General features: G+C 38.6%; 1 long non-coding RNA gene across 1 annotated transcript; it reads right to left on the bottom strand.

Moving 5' to 3' along the window:
• Window positions 1-708: 708 nt before the first annotated feature.
• LOC146831098 (uncharacterized) lies at window positions 709-6637 on the bottom strand. The gene is made up of 4 exons (XR_014961233.1): window positions 5221-6637; window positions 3371-3842; window positions 2861-3096; window positions 709-2585 (listed from the first exon to the last, which is right to left on the bottom strand). It is a non-coding gene; the product is annotated as an uncharacterized LOC146831098 (long non-coding RNA).
• Window positions 6638-10625: the final 3988 nt, after the last annotated feature.

Genomic DNA, 10625 nt, shown 5'->3' with positions numbered 1-10625 from the left:
TTCATCAGCTATCACTTCTTCTGCATTTCTTTCAACCATTTTCTCTTTCTCCATTGAACAACCATCACTAACTTCATAACCTCTACCACTGGTGTCGACTGCATACAATAATTTTTCACTTAGTGAATAACTCTCTTCATTAAAAAAAGGCTCTGAACTAGAACTGTGTTTCCATTCTCCCAAAAAAACATCACAAATTTTTTTTTAATTAATAATTCTTTTCCTCCTACTTTTGGCCTTCATTACATATATTGGTTTATCAAGTGATCGAATTCTGTTCAACAATAACATAAACAGTTTCCTTTTTACTTCAAAAGCCTTCTCCACAATGCTTTCAATAGGCTTCTTCTTTTTATAAAATAAAGCTCTCTTTTTATATTTCTTCACATCTTTCAGCAAATTATTCACTACTCTCTTGTAAAATATGTTTTTGTGTAATTCCTTATACTGATTTTGTCTTCTTTCACCATACTTTATCTCCTTTGACTGAACATTTGCTTTTTTACTTTTCCTCCTAATTTGATTTTTTTTCTTACTTAAAAAAATCTGTGAAACTGGAGCATTCTCTACATTCTGTTTGCTCCTACAAACATTTTTAATAAATTGCTTTGTGATGTTAACAGAAGATTTTTTCCTTTTAGCCACATTATCTTGTACATTCAATACTTGTGGTTGATGTTTCTTCAAATAATCCTCCTGTCTCTGCTCTTTTCTTTTTCTTTTTTTTTCTGGCATAATTTCTCTATTTTAACGTTGAAAAACAGTATCTGTAAAAAAGAATCACAAATAAAAGTATATTAATAACTTGCAAATTTATACTATTCTATTACTGTACAAACACATTTTATATAAAAACTGACTAAGAAACTATGTCCCTGAACCACAAGTGTGACGATGATAAAAACACTACATACATAGTGCATACTACTTTGAAGCAGTTCATGCCCTAAAGCTTACCTCACTAAAAGACTACATGCTAACTGACTGAATGATTACAATACTACAAGGAAACAAACTGAGTGAGTGACAGGGTGTTTCCTATAAGTGTATGAATACTGACATGGATATTGATGGTGTGAAAAACAAGTGTGTAGGTGATTAGAGACCTACATGCATACTGAACAAATGTTTCAATCCATCCATATGTTAAGGCCTGTCTCACTCCAATACTATTTGGATACTGATTAAATGATTAGAGTACTGCAAGGAGAGTGCCTGGGTGAGTTTATAAGTGTTCGGGTTTTGGCACACTCAATGGATTACTCCATGGTGCTGAATGGGTCACTAGAGGACTCCAAGGGGAGTGACAGAATATTTGCTAGAAGTACTTGGATACTGACTGAATGATTAGAGTACTTCAAGGAGAGTGCCTGGGTGAATTTATCAGTGGTTGGGTTTTGATACAGTCAATGGATTAGTACATGGTGCTGAATGAGTCACTACAGGAGTGCAAAGGGAGTGACAGGATGTTTGCTGGAATTGTATGGATAATGACTGGTGAATCGCAGGTATGAAAGACAAGTGTGTAGATGGTTAGAGAACTACATGCATAGTGGATAGGGGTTTGAAGCAGTCCATATGCTAAGGCCTGGTCACTGAATGAGCACTTGGGTACTGACTGAATGATTAGAGTACTGCAAGGACACTGCCTGGGTGAATTTATAAGTGTTTGGGTTTTGGCGCACTGAAAGGATTAGTACATAGTGCTGAATGGATCAGTAGTGTAGTACAAAGCCAGTGACAGGGTGTTTCCTGGAAGTGTATGGATATTGACTGGGGAATTGAAGGTGTGAAAGACAAGTGTATAGGTGGTTAGAGGACTGCATCCATACTGCATAGGCATTTAAAGCAGTCCATGTGCTAAGGCCTGGCTCACTGCATGGGTACTTGGGTACTGACTGAATGATTAGAGTACAACAAGGAGAGTCCCTGGGTGAATTTATAAGTGGTAGGATTTTGACGCAGGGAATGGATTAGTACTTGGTACTGAATGGGTCACTAGAAGAGTGCAAAGGCAGTGACAGGATGTTTGCTGGTCTGTATGGATACTGACTAGGGAATTGAAAGTGTGAAAGACAAGTGTCTAGGTGGTTAGAAGACTGCATGTATAGTAGATAGGGGTTTGAAGCAGTCCATGTGCTAAAGCCTGGCTCACTGCATGAATACTTAGGCAGTGACTGAATCATTAGAGTACTGGAAAGAGAGTGTCTTGGTGAATTTATAAGTGTTTGGGTTTTGGCACAGTGAGTGGATTACTACTTGGTGCTGAATTGGTCACTAGAACACTGCAAAGGCAGTGACAGCGTGTTTCCTGGAAGTGTATGCATGCTGACTAGGGAATTGAAGGTGTGGAAAACAACTGTATAGGTGGTTAGAGAACTACATGCATACTGCATAGACATTTGAAGCAGTGTATTTGGTAATGAATGGTTCACAACATAAGTACTTAGAAACTAACTAAATCATCAGACTACTTCTAGGACAGTGCCTGGGTACAAATTTTAAATTTTCAGTTCTGGTGCAGTGAAGACAATACTACATGGTACTGCACTTTAGTGTCAAGGCATGATTCATTTTTTCAATGCCTAAGCAAATAACTGTCTTCTAATGCTACTAAAACTTGACAACATGACATGTTTTAAAACAGTTATCTGTCAGTAAATACACAATGTTACCAAATGCTTCTCTCACAGTGGCTCCCAAATGCACACAGACTCAGTGTGATTCTAGACAAATAACACTATCCCTAGCAGATTACCAAAACTCATTCACTACTGTGGAAGTGGTAAGGGAACTGCACACAATGTACATATTTCAAGAGTGCACTTTTGTGTCAAAGCCTGACTCATTTAATCAACGCATAAGCAAAGACTGGCTTCTAATGCTACTAAAACTTGACAACATGACTGGTTTAAAAACACTTATCTGCCACCAAATACATAATGTTACCAAATGCTTCTCTCACAGTGGTTCCCAAATGCACACAAACTCACAGTGTGATTCAAGACAAGCAACACTATCACTAGAAGTTTACCAAACCTCATTCACTACAGTGGAAGTGGTAAGGGAACTGCACACAATCTACATATTTCTCGACTGCACTTTAGTGTCAATACCTGACTTATTTAATCAACGCATAAGAAAAGACTCGCTTCTTATACTACTAAAACTTGACAACATGACAAGTTTTAAAAAAGTTATCTGTCAGAAAATACACGATCTTACCAAACGCTTCTCTCACAGTGGTTCCCAAATGCACACAGACTCAAGGTGTGCTTCTAGACAATCGCCACTATCCCTAGAAATATACCAAAACTCATTCACTACAGTGTAAGTGGTAAAGGAACTGCACACAATCTACATATTTCACGACTGCACTTTAATGTCAATGCCTGACTAATTTAATCAACGTATAAGCAAATACTGGCTTCTAATGCTACTAAAACTTGACAACATGACAGGTTTTAAAATATTTATCTGTCAGTAAATACACGATGTTACCAAATAGTTCTCTCACAGTGGTTCCCAAATGCACACAGACTCAGTGTGATTCTAGACAAGCACCACTATCCCTAGGAATATACCAAAACTCATTCACTACACTGGAAGTGGTAAAGGAAAGGCCCACACTCTACATATTTCACAACTACACTTTACTGTCAATACCTAACTCATTTAATGAAAGCATAAGCCATAACTGTCTTCTAATGCTACTAAAACTTGACAACATGACAGGTTTTAAAACATTTATCTGTCAGCAAATACACAATGTTACCAAACAGTTCTCTCACAGTGGTTCCCAAATGCACACAGACTCACAGTGTGATTCTAGACAAGCACCACTATCCCTAGGAGTTTACCAAAACGTATTCACTACAGTGAAAGTGGTAAAGGTACTGCACACAATCTACATATTTCACAACTGCACTTTAGTGTCAATGCCTGACTCATTTAATCAATGCATAAGCAAAGACTGGCTTCTAATGCTACTAAAACTTCACAACATGACATGTTTTAAAATACTTATCTGTCAGCAAATACACGATGTTACCAAATAGTTCTCTCACAGTGGTTCCCAAATGCACACAGACTCACAGTGTGATTCTAGACAAGCACCACTATCCCTAGGAATATACCAAAACTCATTCACTACACTGAAAGTGGTAAAGGAAAGGCCCACACTCTACATATTTCACAACTACACGTTACGGTCAATACCTAACTCATTTAATGAAAGCATAAGCCATAACTGTCTTCTAATGCTACTAAAACTTGACAACAGGACAGGTTTTAAAACATTTATCTGTCAGCAAATACACGATGTTACTAAACGCTTCTCTCACAGTGGTTCCCAAATGCACACAGACTCACAGTGTGCTTCTAGACAATCACCACTATCCCTAGAAATATACCAAAACTCATTCACTACAGTGTAAGTGGTAAAGGAACTGCACACAATCTACATATTTCACGACTGCACTTTAATGTCAATGCCTGACTAATTTAATCAACGCATAAGCAAATACTGGCTTCTAATGCTACTAAAACGTGACAACATGACAGGTTTTAAAACATTTATCTGTCAGTAAATACACGATGTTACCAAATAGTTCTCTCACAGTGGTTCCCAAATGCACACAGACTCAGTGTGATTCTAGACAAGCACCACTATCCCTAGGAATATACCAAAACTCATTCACTACACTGAAAGTGGTAAAGGAAAGGCCCACACTCTACATATTTCACAACTACACTTTACTGTCAATACCTAACTCATTAATTGAAAGCATAAGCCATAACTGTCTTCTAATGCTACTAAAACTTGACAACATGACAGGTTTTAAAACATTTATCTGTCAGCAAATACACAATATTACCAAACAGTTCTCTCACAGAGGTTCCCAAATGCACACAGACTCACAGTGTGATTCTAGACAAGCACCACTATCCCTAGGAGTTTACCAAAACTCATTCACTATGGTGGAAGAGGTAAGGGAACTCTGCACAATCTACATATTTCACAACTGCACTTTAGTGTCAATGCCTGACTCATTTAATCAACACATAAGCAAAGACTGGCTTCTAATGCTACTAAAACTTGACAACATGACATGTTTTAAAACACTTATCTGTCAGCAAATAGACAATGTTACCAAACCCTTCTCTCACAGTGGTTACAAATGCACACAGACTCACAGTGTGATTCTAGACAAGCACCACTATCCCTAGGAGTTTACCAAAACTCATTCACTACAGTGGAAGAGGTAAGGGAACTCTACACAATCTACATATTTCACAACTGCACTTTAGTGTCAATGCCTGACTCATTTAATCAACGCATAAGCAAAGACTGGCTTCTAATGCTACTAAAACTTGACAACATGACATGTTTTAAAACACTTATCTGTCAGCAAATAGACGATGTTACCAAACGCTTCTCTCACAGTGGTTCACAAATGCACACAGACTCACACTGTGATTCTAGACAAACAACACTATCCCTTGCACTATACCAAAACACATTTCTTCATCTAGAAGAAGTACTACATTTTAGTATAGAAACATAACATAACTCCTTTCACAAATTCATAAACAATGTCTGGTTTCTAATTCTACCAAAATATAAAAACTGCACAGTTATCTGTCTGCAAACACATGAAAACACAAATGCTTATCACAGAATGGTTTCTACATGCACACACACTGTCAATAAGATTGTAGAGAAAAAAAAGGTACTCCCTACACTTTAGCAGAAGAAATACATTAGTCTGATTAAAATCAAAATAGTCTACATACATCCCCTCACAATTAAATAACTCACCTTTCAAGATGTTTTGTAGATTAAGAAGTATATCAGTCACACACCAGATATCAGTCACACACCAGATTTCCTTATACAGAATCTCTGCACTGTGCACCTGTCAGCAGAACCAAAGAATGGCAAAGTTTCCCTCTCTTTTTCCACACATATACATGTAAACATCAAATCACACTCCTTCCCACATAAATTCAAAAGCAAACACACATTTCTATTGGTTAAACATTTCAACCCTTTTCAAATGACATAAACTTCAACCCTTCCCCCAATCTGCCTTCTGCCCGTTACCATAGAAACATGTCATGGAACACTGTACTGAGGACACAGGTCAGAAGTGCAGCACACACAATGTTGCTAATCAAGACAGCAAGTGTGCTTGACTTCTCAACATATCAGCTTATCATATATAATGTTCCTTACAATCAGTTTTTGTTAACCAATAAGAATAATGCATTTAAAAAACAGAAATATGCACCCTACCTTTCAGTGTAGAAGGTTGTCAAACAACCAATGATTTCTTGTCTTTTTTCAAACTTGCATCTTAGCCACCATTTTAGAAACATCTTACTTTCTAAACTGCCATTTCATTTAGAGAGACCATCTGAGTGCACCCAGACCTCCTTACAAGATGCTTACAGTGTGGATTGTGGGACACAGCTACATTTTCTGGAGCCAAAGGTAGGCAGAAAACAAAGGCATTCACAAAGCCCTAGGTTTGCCAAATGTAGACATTAAATGGATTGGACAGAGAGGGTTAAAGTGGCACCATTTGATGCCATTGGTGAAATCCTTCATGCAAATCCAACACCCTGACCTCATAATAGTGCACTGTGGGAGCAATGACCTAGGCACTTTGACTGGGGTAGGTCTGGAAATGTTTATGAAGGACACCTTTGCAGAACTGATTTCACTTTTCCCTAAAACTGCCTTTGTGTATTCTAACATATGCCAAAGGCAGAAATGTAACTGGTCCGATCATTTTTGTCCACAGATTGAGAAAGCTAGGAAACATGTGAATAAATCTGTTTCTGCTTTTCTCCGAGACTACAGAATGGGGTTCATTTACAATAACAATCTGCGCTTTCATATGCAAGAGATGTATAGGAGAGATGGAGTACACTTTACTGATGAAGGAAACAGAGTCTTCCTCAACAACTTTAGACTCTGTATAGGTACTTACTTATAAGTACCAAAAACTCTGAATGAACACAATGGCTCTTTTCATAGCCACTCAAGAACAAAACACTTAAGGTTAATCTTTATCTCCCAACAATTTCATTTTTTTTCCCTTGGATCCGCGAACCCACCGCGAGAGGATCCGTGCATCCAACGTGATAGGATGCGCGCACCGTGCGCGCATTTTGCCGTATTTTTTTTTTTTAAAAAGGGGCCCCAGGGGGTCCTTCTGGGACCCCCTAAGCACCTCTAGAGGGTTAGAGTATTTCCACTCTGCCCCCTTTGTATGTTTTACACACTTTTTCCCCTTGCTTCTTCAGCCTCGCTTCTACCGAGGCAGAAAATGGCCGCCAACAGTTCCTGATTTCGAATGTATAGAGACACTCGACAGTCAATTAGCATTCAGCGCGCGATCGGGAGGTTGCGCGCTTGGTTCGGGGAGGGTGCGCTTATGGTGCGGGTAGGGTGCGCGGATCCTCCGAGGCCATAGATATATATGTACTTTTAACTCTAATTTTCTCAGGAACTACTGAACGGATTCACACCATATATGCAAAAGGCACGAGTCCGAACTGGGGACTACCTCTTTGCCAAATTTGGTGTCATTACGTTCAGCGGTTCGGGCTGTAGCTGCGACAACAGATCCTATGGGAAATTGCATGGGGAAAACGCGTTTTGGGACCCCCCTTTTTTCTTGGCCCCCGCTTGACGGATCACCGCAAAACTTTCAGGGTAGCAGCGGAGCGGAGCTGGCCAAAAGTTTGGAAGATTTCGCGAAGGATTCGTCAACCGGCGCCAGACTTATTGGGAATAGAATGTTGTGGATTTCCTATGGAAAATAGGTCCCAACTATAACTACCTACTGGCGACCACCAGTAGGTAATATGCCTATTGAGATATATCTATGATTCTAACTGATATCATTAGGATAGGGAGATATTTTATGACGACACACAATAGAACAACCCATTTCCGATCTCAAATCCAACCGAAACAGATCAGCCCAACCTTAAAAGTCGGGGGAGAGCCCAACAACCGTGCAATTTAATATGATGTCAACAAAGTTTGATCAAAACGAGGAAAACGAAGAACCAGTGTGGTGGATAAAGAACCTATGCAATTTAATATGAAGTCAACGAAGTTTAATCAAAATGAAGCCTATATGCCACATCAATATTCATTCATAGTCTAATGATACCGCAACCTAATGTAAAGATATGACAATTGCATTTCCGCAAAATTTGGTCGAAGCGTTCCGAAGATTAAACTTGGATAATCGTTCATGTCGTGTTATATTGCGCGGGTGGATGCCTTTTTAGAAAATGCATCCTAAAGTATCAAACTACTAGTTACGCGGCCCCTCAGATACCTGGAATTTGAATCATCGTTCACGTCGCGTTATATTGTGCAGACGGCCGCCATTTTAGAGAATGCAACCTAATATGTTAGACTAATAGTTACTCGGCTTTAGAAATGCCTTGGCTGTTATGGCCAACACTAGAATCACGTTGAAACTTAAAAACAAATTTAAAGAACAGTAAGAATTAAACAAAGAACAAGACTTGTTCAAGAATCCGGGCTGCACGATAAAAGTCAAAGTGCTCAATTTTGGGATATGGCAACTTACACATGCGATGTCACGTTGCAGCGGGGACCGAAGTCAGAATGTAGACGGTTTTGTCAGAACCGAGCCCCATAGGAAGCTTGTATATATACTCTGATTGAAACACATACACCTGTGCGCTGCAATATGCTATCAACAGCAACAAATGTGAGTGTCTCACAGCCCTGTCAAAAAACACGTATAAGAGGTCCGCTATTTTGTAGTGGGTTTCTTCCATCCTAGAGTATCTGGAGTTGTACGGTATTAGCATAACAAGTCCAATGTGAGAAACAGATTCAGTATCATAAGAAATAAAACATAATAATTCGAACCACCACATATCAACATATCAAGTGTTGTTGTATTTAATAATTTCATGCGGTGCAGAATCTCAGTTGAAAAACGCAATTCTGTGTTCGCTAGACCCCCCAATCTGAGGTTATAAGAAAGGGATCAGCCATTTTGTAGTGTGTTTGGGGTCACTGTGATAGTCTTGGATGGGCCATGGTACCCATTAAGAATACAGTTTCCACTTTATCGTGATGTCATATTTATATCATCCCATGAAAAGCTACAATTATTTCGTGGCATCGAACACATATTTGGTAAAAATAAGAATCTTATGATTTAAGAAAATTTTTTGGGGGGAAAGAGGCAATTAAAACCACTAAGTTTCATGCTAGTGGTAAGTGCTGTTTTGATTTGACAATTAAGGTTACTTTGAAAGTTCAGTATTGCGAAAGGGATAAATGTGTAAAGAATAGCGTCCAAAAATAAATATGGTAGATATTATCGAAAAAGACTGCATACTCATGTAATGCAACTATACGATCTAACTGTACATGGAATGCAGTAATTGCAAATGTCAACATGTAAAAGAGACACTCATCAGTAGTACATAAAATTGATCACAAATGTTGGGCACTCCATGTTACTTACTGACGATGGTAATTCAATGTAACCATGAATGGTGTGCTTTTGGAGTTCAATGAAACGGCACATGATTATGGAACATTGTTGTCAATAAGTTCACACATTTATATACAAAGACAATCATATATCGCATTACAGAAAACAAGAGATCATAGGTGTTTGTGTATTTCATCAACATCAGGCAGGTGATGTAGCACATTTGAAACTCTGTTGTGTTTCTTTACAATAAATTATTAAATTCATTATTAATGTTCAGACCAAACATTACAATTCTTAAGCGACTAATCCAACGGGCTTCCACTTGTCTAAGATAGTTGGTCTTATCTCCACCCCTTTCATTGCCGATCACATGATCTATAGCATGAAAAGTTACTCTTGTGTCATCGGGGTGCATTGTATGTATGTGAGCAGATACATGGTATCTCATCTTTGTTTTTTATGGCCCATACATGTTCTTGTATACACGCTTTCAAAACTGCGTACGCTACTTCCAACATATGCTTTGTTGCAAGCACATTTTAGCAAATAAACAGTGTGTGGTATTACAATTAATATAGGATTTAATTTTGAATTCTTTTGAGTTATTATACTGAAAACTGGATGTTTTATTTTCACCTAAGCTGCATATGCAGCAATTACCACAAATGAATAAAACCACATGGTTATTCTGGGAACCAGGTTTTAACAGACGGCCGGAACTGTTTTACATAGCTAGGACATAGCATATTTTTTATCATTCTACCTTTTCTGTATACTACCTTGGGTTTTGATGAAACCATGTCTGGGGGTAATACATGGATTTAGGGGCTGGGAGGACATCGGTATATCCACGCTGGGGGTTGTCATGCATGTCAGACATTAAAATCATTCCAAGAGCTCCAGAGAGAATATGGTATAACACCCACAGTTCTATAAATATCTCCAATTTCGCCAAGCCCTATCCCCCTTCATTGCGCAGTTGGTGACTCTGCCGGAATTTAACCTTACAGAGGCCAACATTTTTATGGGGGACCTCGTAGACCCCCAAATTACCAAGATATACCAGTCTCTCGTTACCAACAGCCCTACCACACTAGACTCAATTTGAGAAACCTG

This window comes from Triturus cristatus, chromosome 5_1 (genome assembly GCF_964204655.1).
Source record: "Triturus cristatus chromosome 5_1, aTriCri1.1, whole genome shotgun sequence".
Taxonomy (NCBI): Eukaryota; Metazoa; Chordata; class Amphibia; order Caudata; family Salamandridae; genus Triturus; species Triturus cristatus.
Note: the sequence above shows the minus strand (reverse complement) of the source record. Positions and strands in the feature narration are given on the sequence as shown.